General features: G+C 40.2%; 1 long non-coding RNA gene across 1 annotated transcript; it reads left to right on the top strand.

The window, feature by feature from the left end:
- The first annotated feature begins 4026 nt into the window (after positions 1 to 4026).
- LOC117082583 lies at positions 4027 to 8953 on the top strand. The gene is made up of 3 exons (XR_004436686.1): positions 4027 to 4202; positions 6497 to 6595; positions 8230 to 8953. It is a non-coding gene; the product is annotated as an uncharacterized LOC117082583 (long non-coding RNA).
- The last annotated feature ends 3196 nt before the right edge of the window (positions 8954 to 12149 follow it).

The following is a 12149-nucleotide window of genomic DNA, read 5'->3' as shown; positions in this document are numbered from 1 at the left end:
ATGGTCTCGATCTCCTGACCTCGTGATCCGCCTGCCTCAGCCTCCCAAAGTGCTGGGATTACAGGCGTGAGCCACTGTGCCCAGCCAGCTTGGTCCTTTTTAGGAGCAGCATGGGAGTCTCTTTAGAACGTGTGACCCTCCCATCCAAACTTCAGCCATGCCTGGCCTTTTCTGTGTGTATTAATTTCCTAAGCCTGCCGCAACAAAATACCAAACACAGCGTGGCTTGAAACAACAGAAATTTGTTGTCTCATGGTTCCGAAGGCTGGAAGGCTGCAATCAAGGTGTCAGCAGGTGTCTGATGGTTCCAGGGGAGAGTCCTTCCTGGCCGCATCTAGGTTATGACATTTGCCAGCTGTCCTTGTCATTCCTTTGCCATTGCTCCTGCCACATGGCTGTGCTCTCCCTGTGTCTCTTCCCAGAATCCTGCCTCTGTGCATGTTGACATCCAAATTCTGTCTCCTTATAAGCACACCAGTCATACTGGATCAGGGCCCATCCCAGTGACCTCATTTTAACTTGACTGTCATGGTAAAGACCCTATCTCCAGACCCTGTGTGGTGGCTCATGCCTGTAATCCCACCACTTTGGGACCCCGAGGGGGGTGGATCACGAGGTCAGGAGTTCAAGTTCAGCCTGGCCAGCATGGTGAAATCCTGAATCTACTAAAAATACAAAAAATTAGCCGGGCATGGTGGCGCACACCTATAGTCCCAGTTACTTGGGAGCCTGAGGCAGGAGAATTGCTTGAACCCAGAGGCGGAGGCTGCAGTGAGCTGAGATCCGGCCACTGCACTCCAGCCTGTGCGACAGAGTGACACTCCGTCTCAGAAAAAAAAAAAAAAGACCCTATCTCCAAATAAGGTCACATTCTGAGGGTTGGGGGTTAGGACTTCAACATATATTTTTAGGTGGACACATTTCAACTCATAACAACACGATATCATTATTTTTGAGAGCAAAGTCCAGTATCTGTTTTCTCAGACCAAAGGAAATGAGATGGCTTGGGAAGAGTGGGCTTCCTTGGCTGAGCATCCACCATTCAGGAGAGACTCTGGTGAGGGTCGTTCTGGGGCTTCTCGCAGGGGATCCATGCAGGGTGGGGATCAGCTCAGCAGTTATCATTCAAAACAGAGCTGGAGGTGATGATGAGGCTCAGGCTCAGGAAAGAAAAGTCCCAGTGACAGGGTCTTTGGCCATAGACTGTGGGCAAGATGCAGACAGAGGACTCAGCTGGGGAGGGGAGCCAGGCAGAGGGGAGGATGGCAGATGGAGTCAGGAAGAGGGGAGGATGGTAGACAGAGACATCAGGAAGAAGAGAGCCCAGGTTAAGGGATTTTTTTTTTCGCTTTAGTATCCTAAATTTTTAAATGGAGATATATTCATATGACATACAATTCACCATGTTATTTCATTTTATTTTTATTTTTTGAGACAGGGTCTTACTCTGTCACCCAGGCTGGAGTGCAGTGGAGTCATCACGGCTCACTATAGCGTAGACCTCCTGGGCTCAATCAATCCTTCCACCTCAGCCTCCCAAGTAGATGGGACAACAGGTGTACACTACCATGCCCAGATGATTTTTGTACTTTCTGTAGAGAGGGGGTTTCTCCATGTTGCCCAGGCTGGGTCTCAAACTCCCGAACTCAAGAGATCCTCCTGCTTTGGCCTCCCAAAGTGCAGGGATTACAGGTGTGAGCCACTGTGCTGGACCCGGCCGAGGTGATGCATTTCTTATGGTCACCTAGTAATAGTGTACTTGGCTTTTGACTTAGGAACAAGGGCCAATTAGTCTGTAGAGGTCCCTATAAGGGAATCCAATTGCTGTAGCCAACCTGGAGACCTCAAGGCAGTGAGACTGAAGTGGGGAAAATGAAAGAAAATGAGTCGACTGACAGAAGGGGTTTCCTTAAGAGTATAGGTATAGAAGAAGGAACTGCTTTTCAATATTCAAGTAGAAAAAACATCGCATTTCCTTATTTTTGTAAATTATATCAGATGTGGCTCTGAGCTTCCACTTGCCAAGATCAACAAAAATCTAACACTGTTTTTCCCTCCACTCCCTGCTGTGGCAAATACTTCTCTTCCCTTCTCTGGGGTTGTACCAACACCCAGGAAAAATAGAGGGAAGTGGCCTGGGCCTGGGTGGCCTTGGTCACTACTAAGACAGTCATTGCCCAGACCCACCTTGCCCTCTGTCCTCAGCAAACCCGCCTCACTCCCCTCTAGTTAGTTAACCTCTAGTTAACCTCTTCCCAAACACTTTTTGCATACCCACTTATCCTCACTGACAATCTAGCCAGATTATTTTAATTAGCCTTGTTCTTCTCTAAAAAAAAAAAAAAAAAAGCCTATTTGGTCAGTCTCCCTGGCACCCTGCAGTCAGATAAACAAATGAACATCAAACACATAAACAGTCAGTGGACTGCATCCCTGGGGTGAGAAAACCCCAAATTCTAGAAGATAAAACTGGCTTGCTCTCAGGGAAAATCACCCTTCACTTTCTTTTTTCCTGTGATGAATCTTTGAAAGGAAAAATTCCCAAGAGACCAATCTATTTCTTGATGATTCACCCAATTGTATAAATTCGAAGCCTCCTAAGCCTCAGCCTCCAGAGTAACTGGGACTGCAGGCATGTGCCACCATGCCTGGCTCATTTTTGTATTTTTAGTAGAGACGGGGTTTCAACATGTTGGCCAGACTGGCCTCGAACTCCTGGCCTCAGGTGATCCACCTGCCTCAGCCTTCCAAATTGCTGAGATTACAGGCGTAAGCCACTGCGCCCATCCTGTTGTTGAACTCAAAGCTGTTTTGCAATTGTACTTTTTAATTGGAAGCACATTCTCTCCAGTTTTTGTGTTTTATTGGCCATTAGTCTCTGTTTCTGGCACTGTGCACATGTAGAAGGCAACGATAAATAATGTCATATGAATAAAACAGCGGCTTTGCACAATTTCAACCCTCTTCTGAGTCTTCAAGAACATCTGAATTACACCTACCACTCACTGTCAGAAGCCCCTCTTTATTTTCTACCTTATTTCTTTTTTTGCTTTCTTATTTCTATAATACCTTGCACCTCTTATGCAGGAGCCCTGTGAATATCTGCTTTTGAGCATCACATGTTGTGAATGAGAATTATGAGATAGGTTTTCATAAGTCTTAAAAATAATAGTCTTGCTCTGTCATCCAGGCTGGAGTCCAGTGGCACGATGATAATTCACTGCAGACTTGACTTCCTGGGCTCAAGCAATCCTCCTGCCTCAGCCTCCCAAGTAGCCAGGACTACTGACGCATGCTCACTATGCCCAGCTAATTAAAACATTTTTTTCTGTAGAGATGAGGTATCACTATGTTGCCCAGGCTGGTCTCAAACTTCTGGCCTCAAGGGCTTCTCCTCTCTTGGCCTCTCAAAGTGCTGGGATTACAGGTGCAAGCCACCGTGTGCAGCCTGGTTTTTATATTTATGTATGCTTTATGTCTGTATGTGTGCATCTATACCTATATATTTATTTATATATCTATCTCCAAATGGGTTCCTTTGGGCAAGTTATTAACTTCTCAGTGCCTTCCTTTCCTCATCTGTAAAATGGAAATAATAGAACCTACACCATAAGGTGTTTGAGAGGATTAAATGAGTCAACAAAAGCATTTGAAGAGTGCTTCACATGTAATAAGCTCTCAATACATGTTAGATAGGAAATATACAACAGATACTCTGTGATATGTTGTCCTTGGTAAACTAAGGTGATTGTAGAGAAAGTTGTTAGCTAAAAATGTAAAGTATAATTTAGGGGCTGAAGAGTGTCTGGAGGAACATTATCTGTGATACTAAGCTAGGGCCATCTGTCCAGGCAGAATGCCAGAGTGGGGAGAAGGCGGGTGGGGAGGTCCCATGAACAGATAGTGAGGATAAACACCCCACCCTGAGTGGAAGTCCCAACAGCTGGGAGCAATGTTCCAGGTCTCTTGCTGTCCCTTCTTACAGCAAGACGATGCCCAACTAAGATAGTAAAACTATGAAGCGGATTGCCCCAAGAGGAAGTGGCTTAATGTTCCCTCCTGTTTGTAATTCCCCTACTGCCATCATCCTCCTAAGAGCACAGCGTGGCCTCTTGCCCACCAGTCTCTTACCTCACCTCACCGAAGATTGGTTGCCCTTTCTCTTCCATCTCCAACCCCTCCTCTACCTTCCTTACCTCCTGGTAAGAATCTGGGAGACGGGAAATCTTTAAAGAGTTTTCTGCCTTCACCTTTGTTTTTTGGTTCATCTCTTAATGATCTCAGGATAAAATGAAAGGAGAGAGTGATAGAAACTCAGGCTTTAAAAAAATGTAAACCCAAGATGTGTCTGGGAATCGCAAACTCAAATGCCTACAGGGTACAGGCCACAGGGTTGGGGGCACCAGACAGGAGGGAGTAGGCTGCCAGCTCTGGTAGGGTATAAGAGAGCAATGCATGTCTACTATCTCATATTTTTAGTTAGGTTTTTTGTTTTGTTTTGAGATAAGGTCTTGCTCTGTCGCACAGGCTGGAGTATAGTGGCGTGATCACAGCTCTTTGCAGCCTCTACCTCCTGGGTTTACATGATCCTCCTGACTCAGACTTCCAAGTAGCTGGGATTACAGGAGCATGCCACCTCACCAGGCTAATTTTTGTGTTTTTGCAGAGACCAGATTTTGCCATGTTGCCCACGCTGGTGCCGAACTCTTGGGCTCAAGCAATTCTCCCATCTTGGCATCCCAAAGTGTTGGGATTACAGGGATGAGGCACTATGCCAGCATATTTTCAGTTTTTGAAGAGACTTTGAAATTATAGGTCCTTGTGTAAAATCTCCCAGTTTATAAATAGTGATCATGGTTTTAGAAAAAAATATCAAAATCCTCCTGGGCGTAGCGGCTCACGCCTGCAATTCCAGCACTTTGGGAAGCTGAGGTGGGTGGATCACTTGAGGTCAGGAGTTTAAGACCAGCCTGCCCAACAGCATGAAATCCCATCTCTACTAAAAATATAAAAATTAGCCCGGTGTGGTGAATGCATGCCTGTAATCCCAGCTACTCAGGAGGCCGAGCAGAGAGAATTGCTTGAACCTGGGAGGTGGAGGTTGCAGTGAGCCAGGAGATCGCACCACTGTGCTTCCAGCCTGGGTGACAGTGAGACTCTGTCTCAAAAGAAAAAAAAGAAAGAAAAGAAAAGAAAGAAAAAGAAAAAATCAAAATCCCATGCAAGTCAAAGTCAAGCCATAGCCTTTGCGACATCTAATCCATAGCAATCTTCTTTTAGCCAGGCAACTATTAGAAGTGTTTCTATTCCCCTACCGTGTTAGAAAATCAGAAATATTTAATTTACTTGAAATGAATTTGGTTCATGAATTTCATTTTATTTTACTTTCCTGTTTGTTTATTTATTTATTTATTTACTTTGAGGCAGAATCTCACTCTGTTGCCCAGGCTGGAGTGCAGTCGTACAATCTCGGCTCACTACAGCCTCCGCCTCCTGGGTTCAAGTGATTTTCCTGCTTTAGCCTCCCAAGTAGCTGGGACTACAGAAGCTACAGAAGTTTATTATAATAATAAGACCAAAACGTCCGGCTAATTTTTGTATTTTTAGTAGAGACAGGGTTTCACCATGTTGGCCAGACTGGTCTCGAAGTCCTGACCTCAAGTGATCCATCTTCCTTGGCCTCCCAAAGTGCTAGGATTACAGGCGTGAACCACCATACCCAGCCTATTTTTTTCAAATTGACAAATAATTATTTATTAGTTCTTTTAAGAGTCCTTGACCTAAAACGTTAAACATAAAATGTCTACGAGGTATAACATTTAACAGATATTATAATTTTTTAATGTAAAAATTTATAGGCTTCTAAGTTGAAACATAAGCTATTTATGAACCTAAAAGTATTTTATTTATTTCTCTGGAGTTAAAGTCATTTCTCTCTCTCTTTTTTCCCTAAATTATTCCTTTAGCTGTCATAAAGTATTTTTAAAAAACCACCCAACACAGCTGCTTTAAATAAATAAAATAAACAGGCTTCAAAATGAAACTGTTTCCAAAATACATAACCAATGCTAGATTTTATCTTTTTTAATTTAGCTTAATTAAGAAAAAATTTAAGAGACAAGATCTCGCTGTTTTGCCTAGACTGGTCTCAAATTCCTGGTCTCAAGTGATCCTCCTATCTCAGCCTCCCAAAAAGTGTTGGGATTACAGGCATGAGCCACCACAGCTGGCTCCAAGAACAGATTTAGAATTTGGATCTTGGTAGACTGAGGTAGCTCAGCTAGGGAAGACTGTTAGACCTAAAAGAAGGCTCATCTATTTCAAAAACTCTCTCTACATGTTCTCCCAAAAGCAATAGGCAAATTTTGTTTACTGATGCAAAGAAAATATGAAAACAAGAGATGTGCTTTGTATCTTGTGACTTAATTTAAATGGCCTTGAAAGGAGAAAATGTGCCACTCTAAACCCTTCCTCCTTCTTGCTGGTTGGAATGCAGCCATAATGACTGGAGCCCCAGCAGTCATACTGGACCATGAGGTTTCTTGAAAATGGAAGCCACAAGCCATCCATAGAGTAGGAACAAGATGGAAAGCGGGTGAGTCCCTGACACCAGAAGGACCAAACCAGCCTGATCTGTCTGTCTTTGAATTTACTGAATGTGAAGGAGAACATTTATGTTGTTTGTCCTTATTTTTGGTTTTTGGGTTTTTCTCTAACAACTTTTTTTTTCTTCTTTTTCTTTTTAAGAGATAGTCTCCCTGTGTTGCCCAGGCTGGTCTTGAACTCCTGGGCTTAAGGGATCCTCCCCACCTTGGCCTCCCAACGTTCTGGGATTACGTGGCATGAGCCACCACGCCAGGCCCTGACAACTAAATTTTCTCCTGACAATACGTCTAAAAAGAGAAAATACATTTTCAACAGACTTGGATTTTTTTCCCTTGTAGATTTCGTTTGTATTAGCTATAGTGTTTTCATTTTCTTGATGGAAGTAAAGACATGTAGTATATTGTTTATTTTCATCAATTTTAACATACTAGTAAGCTGATCCCCACATCTTCATTTCATTTTTGTGATTTAAAACACATTTCATTATATTACATTTATATGGAACATATAGTGATATTATATTTTTAAAGAGAAAGAAGCTTATTATTATAATAAACTTAATAATCAAATTTATAATAGAAAGAATATTCATAAAGTTATAATGTATACAAGATTATTCTAAGAATTATATTATGAAAAACATATTCATATTGGGCATTTCTTCATTTAACCTGGTGAGTCGGATTTTAAAGGGAAATTCTGGCTAGTCATATTACCTACCTGGCCTAATTGACAAATTTTTATGATTTAGGTCTTTGAGGCAATGGCTGGTTGTATTACTGGTCTCTAACCTTCAATTTCCAGAGCAGATCTCAGTGGCTTTTGAAAAACACTATCTTATTAACTGGATATATTTATTCAATCATCTGTACTCCCTAACTTAGTGACACTGATACACAAAGTCCTCCTGACTTTTTCATCATTTCTGTAGAGCGTTTCTTATCTCCAGATTTTCTGAAGCAGGCAAAAACTCATACTTATGAGCTACATAACTTACAAGGCCCAGTGCAGAATGAAAACACGAGGCCCCTTGTTCAAAATTCCTAAGAATTTCAGTGTGGTAACAGCAGGGCATCAAACCAAGTTCAGGGCCCTTCTAAGCAATGAAGCCCTGTGTTACAGTCCAGGTCACATGCCCATCAACCCAGCCTTGGGTAGATCCTAAACTGAATCAGCTCCCACATCAATCAACTGATAGAAGAAGATACATGCCATTTCTAGGTGTCAGTATTATTTACCTCAGTGTCTGCTATTCCTTTACACACAAAGTCCAGCATTCAATCCAAATTGTAAGAAAGCCCAAAAACAAAACAGTCAACAGAATCAGACAGAGAAACACTGCAGATGCTCAAACTAACAGAAATTTTAACTGATTAGTATGTTAAAGAGTCTAGTGAAAAAGTGGACAACATACATGATGGAGAATTTGATCAGAGAGATGGAAACTCTAAAAAAAGAGTTAAATGAAACATGAGCAATGAAAATGATTGTTATAGACTGACTCATGTATCCCCAAATGTATATATTGAAGCCTAGTCCCCAATGTCACTGTATTTGGAAATAGAGCTTGTCTTAGCAGACTAATACAATCATGGTCTCAGCTTTAAAGGATTCCTTCAACAGGCTTATTCACAAAATGAATGTAGCAGAAGAAAGAATTGGGGAACATGAAGAGAGGTCAGTGGAAATTATCCACACTGAAACTTAAGAAGTAAAAAAGGAGGAGAAAAAAAACTAGCATTTCAAAAACCGTAGGATAATATGAAATGGTTTAACATACATGTAATTGAGTCCCAGAAGAAGAGGCAAGAGGCCAGAAGACACGATCACAGCTGAGGTTTTCCCCAGATGAATGAAAAACAACAATCCACAGATGCAAGAAGCTCAGATAACCCTAAGCAAGATAAAAATGAATAAAAACACACCTGGGCACGTCCTAGACAAACTGTTGAAAATCAGCGTGAAGAGGAAATCTTTGAAGGTAGCCAGAGAATAAGGAAATAGTCCATAAGGAGACATTCTATGAAGCAGACTTTTCATCAGGCACTATGCAAGCAGAAGATGATGGAATGACATCTTTAACATATTTAAAGAAAAAAATCCACCTAGAATCTTACATTCAGTGAAAAAATTTTAAATGATGAAAATATTTCATAAATAAAAAATAAAGAGTTTTTTTGGCAAATAGAAGAGAATTTTTCATCATAAGTACTACACTACAAGAAATTTTAAAGTAAATTCTCCAGGCAGAAGGAATCTGAGACTGAAAAGAAATTCAGATCTACACAAAGGAATGAGGAGTGCTTGAAACCACTGTTCTGCCATAGTGACAGAAAAAAATATTAAAATGTGGGCAAATATGGAAAACATTTTTTCTTATTTTAATCTCTTTTAAAAGATAATTGACTCCCTAAAGCAAAAATAGTAACAATATATTATGAGATTTATAACATGTAGTAGTATAATGCATTTTAATAACAGCACAAAGGATGGGAAAGAGAAAATAAAAATATACTACTAAAAGATTATGCATTTAAGGGGAAGTGTTATAATATTATTTGAAGATAGGCTGTGACAAGTTAAAAATGTATGTTATAAATTCTAGGGCAACCACTGAAAAACAAATAAAAGTATAGCTAGTAAACCAAGAGTAGAGATAAAATGGAGCCATAAAAATACTCAGTTAATTGGCCAGGTGTGGTGACTCACACTTGTAATCCTAGCACTTTGGGAGGCTGAGGTGGGTGGATCACCTGAGGTCTGGAGTTCGAGACCAGCCTGGCCAACATGGTGAAACCCTGTCTCTACTAAAAATATGAAAATTAACCAGGCATGGTGGTGCACGCCTGTAATCCCAGCTACTCAGGAGGCTGCGACAGGAGAATTGCTTGAACCTGGGAGGTGGAGGTTGGGGCGAGCTAGGATAATACCACTGCACTCCAGCCTGGGCAACAGAGCAAGACTCCATCTCAAAACAAACAAACAAACAAACAAACAAACAAAACAAAACAAAACAGTTAATCAAAAACAAGGACAGGGCATAAGAAAAAAAGGAAAAAGGAATAGATGGGACCAATAGAAAACACATAGCATGATGACAGATTTAAATTTGGTCATATCAATAATTAAACTAAATATACATGCTTTAAACAGCTCCAGAAATCAGATGAATTATCAGATTGAATTTCCAAAAGCAGGACCCAACCAACTATATTCTTTCTACAACAATCCCATTATAAATATAAAGACACAGCTAGGTTAAAAGTAAAACAATGAAAAAAAATACCATGCTAACACTAATAAAAAGAAACCCAAAATAGCTATATTAATATCAGACAAAGTGGACTTCAGGATAAAGAATATTACCAGGGATAAAGAAGGACATCACATACTAACAGGGTGAATTAATCAAGAAGACATTACAATCTTATATGTGAATGTGCTTAATAATAGAGCTTCAAAACACATTAAGCAAAAATTGATAGAACTAAAAGGAGACATTTTCAAAAATCTGTAATTATTGTAGAAGTGTGGTCCAACACTCCTCTGTCAGTAACTGATAGAACAAGTAGATGAAAAAAAGTCAGTAAGACTATAAAAGATCGAAAACACTTTCAAGACAGTCCATCCAACAACAGCAGAGAGAATACACATTGTTCACAAACACACATGGAACATTCACCAAGAGAGATCCCTTTCTGAACCATTGAAAACAGATTCTATTCTGGGCCTCAATAAACATAAAAGGATTCATATCATATAAAGTATATTATCTACACAACATAATTAAAATGAAAATCGTTAATAGAATGATATCGAGAAAATTCTCAAATATTTGAAAATTCAACAAAACATTTTCAAATAATCCACAGGTCAAGGAAGAAATCACAAGGTAGAAATTTTTTTTAACTGAATGGGATGAAAATGCATTATTTAATCCGAGGGATGCAGCTAAAGCAGTGCTTAGAGGGAAATTTATAGTATTAGATGCCTATATTAGAGAAATAGAAAAATCTCAATTCAATGATCTCAGCTTCTACCTAAAGAAAATATAAAAAGAAAAGCAAATTAAACTGAAAGTAAGCAGAATGAAACAAATAATAAATAGCAGAAGCCAATGAAATTAAAACAAAATTAATAGAGAAAATTGAGGATACAAATAGCTTGTTTTGAAACAAGCATTAAAACGTACAACCCTGTAGCCAGACTTTTTAATGAACACCAGTGCCACTTACCAATCCCAGACTATTTTCTCAAATGACATAAAACACAAATTAAAATGAGTTAAAGAATGGACAGAAAGCAGTTTGGGGTCCTAATGGTCATTGAAAGCAGATTGGGCCATAGCCTTTCTCTCTTTTTATAGGTAGAAAAGTGAAAGAATGATAACATAAAACACAACAAATTACATATTTTGAAAAGTTTGCAAATAACACAAACATTACAGAATTTAGAAAAATAATGTATTAAAATTAATCGTCTAACATACTTCTATAATGTTTTCAGCTGCATTTATTGTTATTATTATTTTATTTTTTTAGACAGTCTTGCTCTGTTGCTGAGACTAGAGTGCAATGGCATGATCTTGGCTCACTGTAACCTCTGCCTCCTGGATTCAAGTGATTCTTGTGCCTCAGCCTCCTGAGTAGTTGGGACTACAGGCATGAGCCACTGTACATGACTAATTTTTCTTTTTTCTTTCTTTCTTTTTTTTTTTTTTGTATTTTTAGTAGAAATGGGATTTTGCCATGTTGGCCAGGCTGGTCTTGAACTCCTGACCAAAAACGATCTGCCCACCTTGGCTTCCTAAAGTGCTGGGATTACAGGTGTGAGCCACCACACCCAGCCAACATGATTTTATAAGATCACTTTCTATAGAAAGGTCAAAAAAAAATTTGATATTCACAGAATATCAAATTCTGTGGCCATTCCAACCACATCTGACCAAAACTAGAGGCAGAGAATTTGAGACATTAATTTGTCTACTACTTTTATTGTTTCTGATATTACCATATACTAGTGTCACTGTTTTTTTGTTTGTTTGTTTGTTTTTTATTGAGACGGAGTCTTGCTCTGTCGCCCAGGCTGGAGTGCAGTGGCGCAATCTTGGCTCACTGCAAGCTCCTCCTCCCAAGTTCACGCCATTCTCCTGCCTCAGCCTCCCAAGTAGCTGGGACTACAGGCGCTCTCCACCATGCCTGGCTAATTTTTTTGTATTTTTAGTAGAGACAGGGTTTCACCGAGTTAGCCAAGATGATCTCAATCTCCTGACCTCGTGATCCGCCCACCTCGGCCTCCCAAAGTGCTGGGATTACAGGCGTGAGCCACCGCGCCCTGCCTAGTGTCATTGTTGAAAATAATTTTGGAAGGGCCTGATACATCTCTGTCATTACTGTAGTGATGCCCCTGGTGATTTCCTCTCCAAGAATTCAATGAAGTTTCACTCAAGTTCACTCACATTCAACCATTCTTCCTGTGCCAGATATTGACTGTTGGTATTAAGTCCCATAGTAGTCCTTCCGTATACTCTCTGTTACTGCTCA

This window comes from Trachypithecus francoisi, unplaced genomic scaffold, assembly GCF_009764315.1.
Source record: "Trachypithecus francoisi isolate TF-2019V2 unplaced genomic scaffold, Tfra_2.0 Lachesis_group9, whole genome shotgun sequence".
NCBI classification, from domain to species: domain Eukaryota; kingdom Metazoa; phylum Chordata; class Mammalia; order Primates; family Cercopithecidae; genus Trachypithecus; species Trachypithecus francoisi.
This window is presented reverse-complemented; position numbering and strand designations above follow the sequence as displayed.